Here is a 10578-nt window from a genome sequence, read left to right on the forward strand (position 1 = left end):
AAAAATTATAATACCTTTAACAACATTGTTTTTTTTTTTTTTTGGTCTTTAACAACATTGTTGAGTTTAATGGAATTAGTGTTTTCATTTGAGTCATCCTATAGTTCCCAATCCCAGCCTTATGTGAAGTTTAACTATAATTGATTTTACTAAAATGAAAAAAGTAAAAGAAGTTCAATTTTAATATTAATTAAACTTCAGTCCCAGCTCGACGTATGCAATCTTGTAAGAGAGGAAAAATGGAAAAAGAAAGAGGAAGGAGTTGATATACACACTACAATTTTCTTGCCAACTCATAGTTCAATTTTGTGAAAATAAGTGTCAGGTAGACGCGGTCTACACTGTGGTTGACGTAGTAAGTGTTGTTATGTCCCCCTGAACTGTTACGTTAGTTTAATGGAATTAGTGTCGTAGACCGGTACATGGTAGTTCACATTTAGTGGCCGGCATGATAATGTAAGTATTATGTAGACTATTAAGTCAGTTTGTAAGAGGTGTTATACTAAAAATTGTAGTACTTCTAACAACATTGTTGAGTTTAATGGAATTAGTGTTTCCATTTGAGTCATCCTATAGTTCCCAATCCCAGCCTTATGAGAAGTTTAACTATAATTGATTTTACTAAAAAGAAAAAAGTAAAAAAAGTTCAATTTTAATATTAATGGAACTTCAGTCCCAGCTCGACGTATGCAATCTTGTAAGAGAAATTTTATCCTCAATATTTTCCTAAGCAAAAAAAGTTAGAATTAAAATAAAATGGAAAGTTCTGCCCACCACCTCATTAGCTCTTTCTCCCATTCCACACCTTCACCTTTCTCCAAATCTTGTTGGAAATCTCTTTGGAAGCTCAAGTTGGATCATCTCTTAGAACTTTTTCTTTAGACGTTGGTTTGGAATGTTATTTCTACCAAATTTCAAATTTCTCAACCCATACCTTCTTCCCTATCAGACACCAGTTGCTCTTTTTGCTCTTATCCCATTGACTCCCTCTCCCATCTCTTTTTCACTTGTCCAATTGCTTGTGTGGTTTGGCGCCAATCTTTTTGGCCTTTGGATACTATTGCATTAAATGTTACTAACATGACAGATTGACTATTTATCATTCTTGATCCACACCGTATGCTTGGAGTACCTCCGGCAGAGACTCATAGGTTCCAAATTTTTGTTGTTGTTGCATGTGACTATCTTTGGTTTACTAGGAACAAAGCTCATCATGATGGCATTATTCCAAATACTCTTATTATATCAACTACAATAAACAAGACTGCTCTGGAACACTGTTCTGTGTGGACAACCAAATATGATAAAACTCCTAAAGTTTGGAAGAGTCCATCCCCTCCCTATTACAAGATAAACTATGATACTGCAATCAAAGCTATCTTTTCTGCTCAAGTTGCTGTCTACAGAGACTCCACTAGTTTTATTATTAAATGTATTTCACTTATTAGCTCACCCTGCTCTACTCTTTACGGTGAGGCTACTGCTGCTCTTCTGGCTGCTCGTTTGGCAAGTTCGTTTGGGTTATATTCTTTTGTCTTAGAAGGTGATTCTTTCAATGTCACATTGGCGCTTCAACATCCAACAATTATAACAGATTTGAGAATTGCTTCCACCATCTCCAACATTCTCTCCACCATCCCACAAACAGCTAGCTGAAAAGCTAGTCATGTTAATCGAAGTGCAAACTTCTGTGCTCACCATGTAGCAAATTGGGCAACAACTAGATTTCATACTGGCTGCATTCTCATCCTTTCCCATTTATCCAAATCTTTTTCTCCCTGTTTTGGAAAAGATACTCCATCCACTTTCTTCGTTCCATAAGTTTATTTTTCTTCTTTTTGTTTTTCTACAATGTACTTACAAAAAAAAAAAAAATGGAAAGTCAAAATTGGAAATTCTCAATAAATATTGAAAATTGGGAAGTCAAAAGTTTATTATATGGTTGATAGATTTTTTTATTTTTTATTTTTTAAAAAAAAATCAAATTTGGGAAAGGGAAAAGAGAAATATGGTTGATAGATTGATTGGCATAGTCTTGACTCTTATAGTTTCAAAATTTATTGCGTCATTTTTTCAGTTATGAAACATCATCAATAAAATACTTCAAAATAAAATGAAAAATGACACAAAACTATAAATTCAATTAATTTATAATTTTTTTTTAATATAAATATTATTTTTTACATAACTAACTTGTAGATTTAATTAAAAATTAATTATTAAAAAATGTATTTTATATAATATTATTTTAAAATTATAAGTTATTTGTGCTGCACAAGCCAATGGTAGAATTAAGTAGCATTATTTTGACTTTTATCTGAGCTCTCAACTTTCTAGAGAGAGAGTGTGTGTTTTCAGAGTTGGCTTGCTTGGGAAGGGAGGTTTCACGCCTCCCTCCTCCCGGTCTTTTGTCCTCTAAGCTTGTAGAGCTTTGGAGATTTTGTCCCTCCCTGGCTTAACCAGGGGAGGATGGTTTTTCTTCCTACCTTTAGGGTAGGGAGTTTTAGTTCCCCTTAACCAGATCAGGTGGTGGTTTTGTCTCCTGACTCTTAGGAGTTGTGGAGTTGATTTTTGTGTTTTTTTTCTTTATTTTCTTTTTGTTTTTCCTGTAGATTATCCCTAGTGACTTTGTTGGTTTGAATCCGGTTGTTCTCTCGAGTCCCCAGTGTTTATCGTCTTCTCTAGTCATGGGTTTAAGGTTTTTCTTGGAGAGCCAAATCTGTGTGTTTTCACCATAGATCTCTTGTCATGCACCCCCTAGATGCTTTCGCAGCCGTCTTCCGGTCTAGCTGTCTTAAGGCATGGTCGCGTTGCTATTCCCTGACCGGCGCTTGGCCTGCACGTGTAGAGTTTCCCGTATCTGCGCATGAGGGCTATGCTTCGTTTCTCAGGCCTGGTTTGTGACGGTTGGTGGTGGTTCGTGGTAGTCAAGCACTTCTGGGATCTTGGGACTTGGGGCGCGCCTTGTACGCGCCGACTCAGGAAACGATTGGCTCTCTTCCGGCAAGGGCAATGGTTGGATTTTTCTGCGTGGAGTTGTATATTCTTGTCTTTTCGCAGGGTTTCTTAGCAATGGGTTGATATTGATGGGTTGTTGTTTGGGGTTGTGCTTTTTGTTTAGAGAAGCCCTAATGCTTGTTCTTGTAAAGTATAGCCTGTTGTATTTGGTTTCCCTATTTGTTCTAGTCTAGGCAGTTTGTGCCGAAGTCAGATTATACTAGCCATTGGTTTAGTACGGGATGGCTGACCTACTCCCAGAGCAAGGAGTAGCTTTATCTCACGTAGTAGGCATCATTCTGTTTTGGTTAATTTTTTTGTTATCAACTGTCTATTAGAGTTTGAGTCTGTTTTGGCTCAGGTGAGATATACACATTTATGATGGTGTTGTATGTACACCTATATGATGGATTGTGATGTACCCTTATCATGTTAATTGAAAGACTGATCTTTCCTTTAAAAAGAAAAAAAAAGTAGCATTCTTTTTCTTTTATTTATTTATTTATTTCTTATTATTTTTTCTATTTGAGATGGGGTAGGGGGAAATTAAGTTAATAGAAATCTGCTACAAATCATTAATTAAAACAGCAGAACATATCTTTTCGTACCCAAGTAATCATCAACTCAATAATAATAATAATAAAAATAATAAAGTAATCTTCAATTCACAAAAGACAATTAATTGCATGTACTATTCTAAGTTTCACGTGATTGGGATTTGCCCACCTCAGATCTCGTGCTCGGTGCTTCCAGAAAGAGCAGTAAATTGGTGTAGATGACTTTGAAATTTCCACGACGGATAAGGATTCTCAAATTTTTTTTTTGAATTTAAAAAAATTTGTGCAGATAATTATGGGAGAATATTTATAAAATTTATCTAATCAGATAAGTAGTTGAACAGCTTCCTATAAGTACTCTCTCACAATTACCTGTCTAAATTCTCTCAAATTCAGATAAAAAATTCAAGGAATCCTTATCCCATTCTAGCTCATGAGTCTATGACCCAAGCTGTACCAATTATTATTATTATTATTATTATTATTATTATATATTCAGGGTAAGAATATGTGAGAAGGGTTTTCTGGTAGTTAAGTTTTGTTTTACCTGTGTCTTTTTGGCTGCGATAGTTTCCTTTTGAATGTGCTCGTGTATTATTTTGCTGGGCTATAGAATGAGTTATTGGACATTTCGAAGTTTGTGACCGTTCTTACGCCTCTTGGCTATGCTATTCCTGATTTCTTAGTGCGCCTTATCCAACCGTCATAATTGACGACCAATTTTCTTGGTGTTCGTGCTAAGAATATATAAGGTTGTATCATTCACTTGATGCATTCGCTTTTATTTTTTTATTTATATGCACCGATAAGATTATTTTAGAGCTCTTTATTGTGTTGCCCAATTTTTTGTTGTTCTTTATTGGTGATGCACTTATAAAATAAATAAATAAAGTCTTGCCTCACCAAAAAGTTCACTCGTAGAGCTCTATGTACCGACAAGAACTCTCATCTACGGATAGAAGAGTTATTCTCACAATTCTTTATTATTATTTTTAACCTCTCCTCTTTATAGAAAAGAATAATAAGAAATTGGAATCCCACTTTGGAGAGTGACCGAAAGTGCCTAATAATAATAATAAAAAATAATAATAATAGTAATTAAAAAAAAAAAAGAAAAAGATGAAGAAGAATAAAACCCTAATTAAAAATAAGGAACCCCCTACTTTAAGACTTTAGATAAATAATTTAGGAATCGAGATTCCTTAATTTAGGTAGGTATTAACATAACGCAATAATTGGAAGGCCAGGAATCTGTCACTACATTATCTACATATCAATGCCCTAAACAACTGTGCTTTCGACACCTGGAATATGTCTGCCTCAATCATTTAATGTAGCCAACAAAATTTGCCAACCACTGTCTGAACCATTTACTATTCTTGATTGATTGATAGGAGCAAGGAATGAATTACGAAAAAGTTGACGTTTCCTCTAAAATCAGCAAAAAAAAAAAAAAAAATAATATTATAAATTTTTTTTAACAAAACAAAAATAACCCTTATAATTTTTTATTTTTAAAAAATATTTAGAAAAAACACATGAATTTTTATTTTAAAAAAAACGAAATTTTAATTTCTTAAAAAAACAAAAAAAATAATTTTTTTAAAAAAAGCCAAAACTTTTTAAAATTTCATTTATTTTTAAAATTTGGCTATCCTTGGTTTATTATGTATTTTATTTTATTTTGTTTTTGAATTTTTCGCTCTTTTTTTTTTAAAAAAAAATTAAAAAAAATTATTAAGGGTAATTTTGTCATTAAGAAAACATTGACATATTTTAGTAGTTTGAGGAGATATTGTCCAAATTGAAAATTTAAGAGGAACATTGTCAACTGAGTTATAGTTTGATAGAGGTATGTAACCTTTACCCTAAAAATTATTTGTTCAAATTGCTAGTTACCTATCCTAATTGCTTGTAACATCACTAACATCAGCTTCTTTTAAATTTCATTTAAATGAAGAGAATTAAATTATTTTTTACTTTTCTATTCAAATAAATTTCACAATAATTTTTCTTATTATTTCTCTATACCATTTAAATATTATTTAAATTAAATGCTAAAGAAAAAATAAAATATTTTTATATTAAAATAATGTTAAAAAACCACTTTTACTTCCTTAGATTTAGTATAACTTTTGGTTTCCTCGTTATTATCTTAGTTTAGGGAACCACAGGATAATATGTTTTAATTGATTTTTTTTTTTTTTAAGAGTTTTTTCTTACATTTATGCTTTGAAGTGTAAAAGCTTTATGTTCAAGATCTTTGATCAATAAAATGATTAGATATAAATTATTGGATAGGTTTCGAAATATATATATTCCTCATTTCAAAACCTGTCCAATAATTTAGAGCCACTTACAGTTATGGGAATCATTAATTTGCAATTGAATGGGTTAGCAGTTAGTTGAGAGTTCTTGACCCCTACATCTATTTAAAAAAAAAAAAAAGAGTGGGCCCACGTGTCACAACACAGAACAAGACTCTCTATTTTTTTTTTTTTTTTTAAGAAAAAAAAACTGAATACAAAGAAGTTGTATACAAAGAGCGTACACTCTGTGTACAACAAGCTTTACTATTATTTAATAGTCTATTTTAGATTTTAAAGTATCTACTAAGGAATATATATATATATATATATATATGTCGCTTATTCAGGTTATTTAAAAAATTTAAACCATATGACACCATACATATCGTTTGATACTATAAAATCTAATTTATATAAATCATGAAATTATTTCCTTCCGTTTCACCTGAAATGGAGAGGAACTTATTTTCAAAACGAAAATACCATGTGTAATGCGAATACTCATATTGCACCACGTTAAAAACGTTAAGAATATTGATTAAATTAATGATTTTTTTATTAGTTTAAACTTTTTGACAAGAACTTGGGACAAAAAAACCCCTCTCACAATCCTCTATTATTATTCTTGCCCTTTTCTCTTTAGACAAAAAATAATAGGGGATTTGAATCCTACCATTGAAAATGACAGGAAGTGCCAAGTATAAAATTAAAAAATTAAAAATAAGAATAAAACCCTAAATAAAAATAAGGAACCCTTGAAAAATATTGTTTAAAACAAACCCATGAATGTAATTTTTACATGTTCTGTTATTTTATTATATATATATATATATATATATATATAAATCACATATTTTAAAGACAAGTATCAACTTAATAAATTTAGATTTTTCTAATCCAATTGAATAAATTAAAAGTCTATTCTTAAATAGCCTCTGTAAAACGAGTAGATGGGTATGTGTGACTTTAATAAGGCTTCGTAAAATATTAGATATCATTACAATTATTTGTTCGAATCTGAGAGAATTCAGATATGTGATTCAGAGAGACCACTTATGAAACCCACCTGATCGGATAAGTTGTTGAGTAGTTCAATTTTTATTTGGTCGGGTGTGTCTCATAAATGATCTCTCACAATCACCTGTCCGAATTTAATCTCTCAAATTCGAACAAATAATTATAGAGAATTCTAATCCATTGAATGGGTTAGCAGTTAGTTGAGAGCTCTTGACCCCTACATCTATTAAAAAAAAGGAAAAAAAAGTGGGCCCACGTGTCACAACACAGGACAAGACTCTCTCTATTTTTTTAGTTTTTTATTTTTAAGAAAAAAAAATTGAATACAAATAAGTTGTATACAAAGTGCGTACAATCTGTGTACAACAAGAATTACTCTTATTTAATAATCTATTTTAAATTTTAAAGTATCTAAGCAAATGGATCCGGCTTTAGTGTTGTAAAACAAAATCACAGCATATCTGCTGTTTAAAAAATGGATTGCCAAGATTAAATGAGAGAAATTTTAAGTAGACGACGTCATGTTTTAAAGTTCACCTAACTTCTCCATCTAATTTTTAAACTAACTTCCAACTTCCTACCACTCAGAACATGAAGGTAAAACATGGACCTCAGCTCATGATCTCCATGGTTGAGCTTGGCAAGTTCATCCTTCACCTTAACTTTGGAGCCACCCCGTTATATCATCGTCTTTCTTATGGTTGGCCAACCACTTTTGGCATCAACTCTTTCATTGAACCAAACTCATCAACACTGCCAGGTCCACCACCAAGCGAGTACTCAAACCATGATCACAAAGAAACCCAACAAAGCCCGGTGTTTCAAGCATCAGAGGCACAACCAAGCTCATTAAAATTTGTACGATCACCATCACCAAACCATCTGAAGAACTAACTCCCACCTTTAACTCTACCAAATCGTGGCTCAAAAAAATAAAACGTAGCAAACACAACAGCCAACCAAGCAAACATTTTACCCACCAGCACAACTCTTGTGTTTCAAGCACTGATGCCATCTCTTAGTGGAGATGGAAAATGCCTTCAAAAAATACCTCGTTGGATTCATGATTGCATTTTGTGGTGCCACTTGTTTCCTCTCTTCTTTTACTGATAGCGATAGGTTGCGTCGTACACGAAGACCCAGTCCCAAATACGTGGCATAATTGACGTGGGAGTAGAGAGAAGTGGGAGAGGAGTTGTCCCATGAGCAAAGGAGGACCGGTGAACGTATAAAAGCAGTTCGGCCAGTTCCTCTGTTTTAACTATCATAAACAAAGTGTAACAGAGTATAAGTGATGGGTTGCCCACATTGACAACATGTGCTATGGGTGTGTGTAGCAAAGTGTCGTGTATTGTAGAGTCAAATTGTGGTATAACTCCAACCAAAAGTGGAGTTCATTGTGTATTGTCTTTCTCATTTTAGTGAACTCTTATTTAATTAAATCTTCTTCTCTAATTGGGACCCGAAAGATATATAGCTTCCAATTTGACCAAAACCAAAAGCTCTATTATGGTTTTGCCACACGCAAAGGCCTTTGTATCTTTAACTAGGAATTATTAATTTCCTTCACTACTGCTGGCTATGCTTTCTGAGATTCTGAGCAAGTGGGCAGTGAAGCTGAGAGCTACCTAGCTCAGCTACGAGATCGTCATTTGAGCACTGGTTTAGTGGTGGTGTGATGTCTTGATGAGTTGGTTTAATAAAAGAATGGATGCCAAAGGTGGTTGGCCAGCCATACGAAAGATGACGCTATGGTAGGGTGGGTTCGAGTTGGGGTGGAGGAGGAGCTTGCCAAGCTCAACGTCCATGGAGATCATGAGCTGGGTCCATTTTTTTTGCTTCGTGTTCTAAGTGGTAGGAAGTTGGACGTTAGTTTAAAAATTAGATGTTAGAATGAAACGTTAAATGAACTTTAAAACACGACGTCGTGTGTTTAAAATTTCTCCCATTTCATCTTGGCCGTCTTTTTTTTAACAGCAGATATGTTGTTATTTTGTTCTACAACACTGAAGTCGGATCCCTAAGCGATATATATATATATATTTTTTGGACAAAAAAACCCCTCTCACAATCCTCTATTATTATTCTTGCCCTTTTTTCTTTAGACAAAAAATAATAGGGGATTTGAATCCTACCACTGAAAATGACAGGAAGTGCCAAGTATAAAATTAAAAAATTAAAAATAAGAATAAAACCCTAAATAAAAATAAGGAACCCTTGAAAAATATTGTTTAAAACAAACCCATGCATGTAATTTTTACATGTTCTGTTATTTTATTAAAAAATATATATATAAATCACATATTTTAAAGACAAGTATCAACTTAATAAATTTAGATTTTTCTAATCCAATTGAATAAATTAAAAGTCTATTCTTAAATAGCCTTTGTAAAACGAGTCGTAGATGGGTAGGTGTGACTTTAATAAGACTTTGTAAAATATTAGATATCATAATAATTATTTGTCCGAATTTGAGAGAATTCGAATATGTGATTGTGAGAGACCACTTATGAAACCTACCTGATCGAATAAGTTGTTGGGTAGTTCAATTTTTATTTGGTCAGGTGTATCACATAAATGATCTCTCACAATCACCTGTCCAAATTCAATCTCAAAAATTCAAACAAATAATTATAGAAAATCATAATCCATCGCAATACTTAAAAATGTTACTCAGTATCAATGCCCAAAACAACTGTGCTTTTGACACCTGGAAAATGTCTGTCTCAATCACTTATTGCTAAAAATAGCCAAGTCAAAATGCTTCACATTGAGGTCTAAATTGCACTGTAGTTTGGACAATCGAGGTAGCCTCTTTCTCTCGAATTGTACTATTCGGACACCTTAATTATAGGGGATATCAATTTAATTCCCCACAATTCCTTATAATGAATTGTAAGGATTTACATTTACAAAAATTCAGATTGTTCATTCAAAATGAAAGGTTTAAATTGAGTAAAGTAAATGTTGTTTTTTTTTTTTTTGGTTAAAAAAAAAAAACTCTTATTGTTCATGCATCGATCCTAAGGGTTGGCCGGCTTGCTTACAAAATTTGTGATTCTCATATGCTAAGAGATACATGATACTTTTAGAGACTGAGTTTGAGGAGTTTGTATTTTTATTTTATTTTTTTAAGGGAGAAACTTCACTTACCGCCTAATGTTTATCACTTTCGTAATCGTACTCTCAATCTTTAAAAAAGTTGCAAGTCACTATGTTTTAAAAGTTTGAAATTTTACCCATCGGTCAAGATTTTATGTCAAAATCTATAAAATACCCTTATATATATATATATATATTAAACTTTTTTGGGTTTTACTCTCTTTTCTTTCTTGTTTTTCTTTTGAATTTTTGAATTTTTTAATTAAGGGTAGTTTTATATTTTTATTAGTTTTATAAGAATATAAGGGATATTTCACCCTTCTACCGTCTAATTTAACCCTAAATTCTATTGGTAAGAATATTGCAAAGTTTTCAATAATGACAATCCGGTATTGCAATTTTTTAAAAATTAAAAGTAGGTCGTAAAAGTGATGAAACGTCACCAAGTCTTTTTAATACTCAAAGACCAGTTTTGAGACCAAGTGAAAGAGCACGTGTACGTATTATCTATTAAAAAAAAAAAGAAAAAAGAAAAAAGAAAGAGCACATGTATTTTCTGTCACACAATTTTTAAACTTCATTCGATTTTTTTAAGG

The sequence above is a fragment of the Alnus glutinosa genome, chromosome 12, assembly GCF_958979055.1.
Source record: "Alnus glutinosa chromosome 12, dhAlnGlut1.1, whole genome shotgun sequence".
In the NCBI taxonomy this organism is placed as follows: Eukaryota; Viridiplantae; Streptophyta; class Magnoliopsida; order Fagales; family Betulaceae; genus Alnus; species Alnus glutinosa.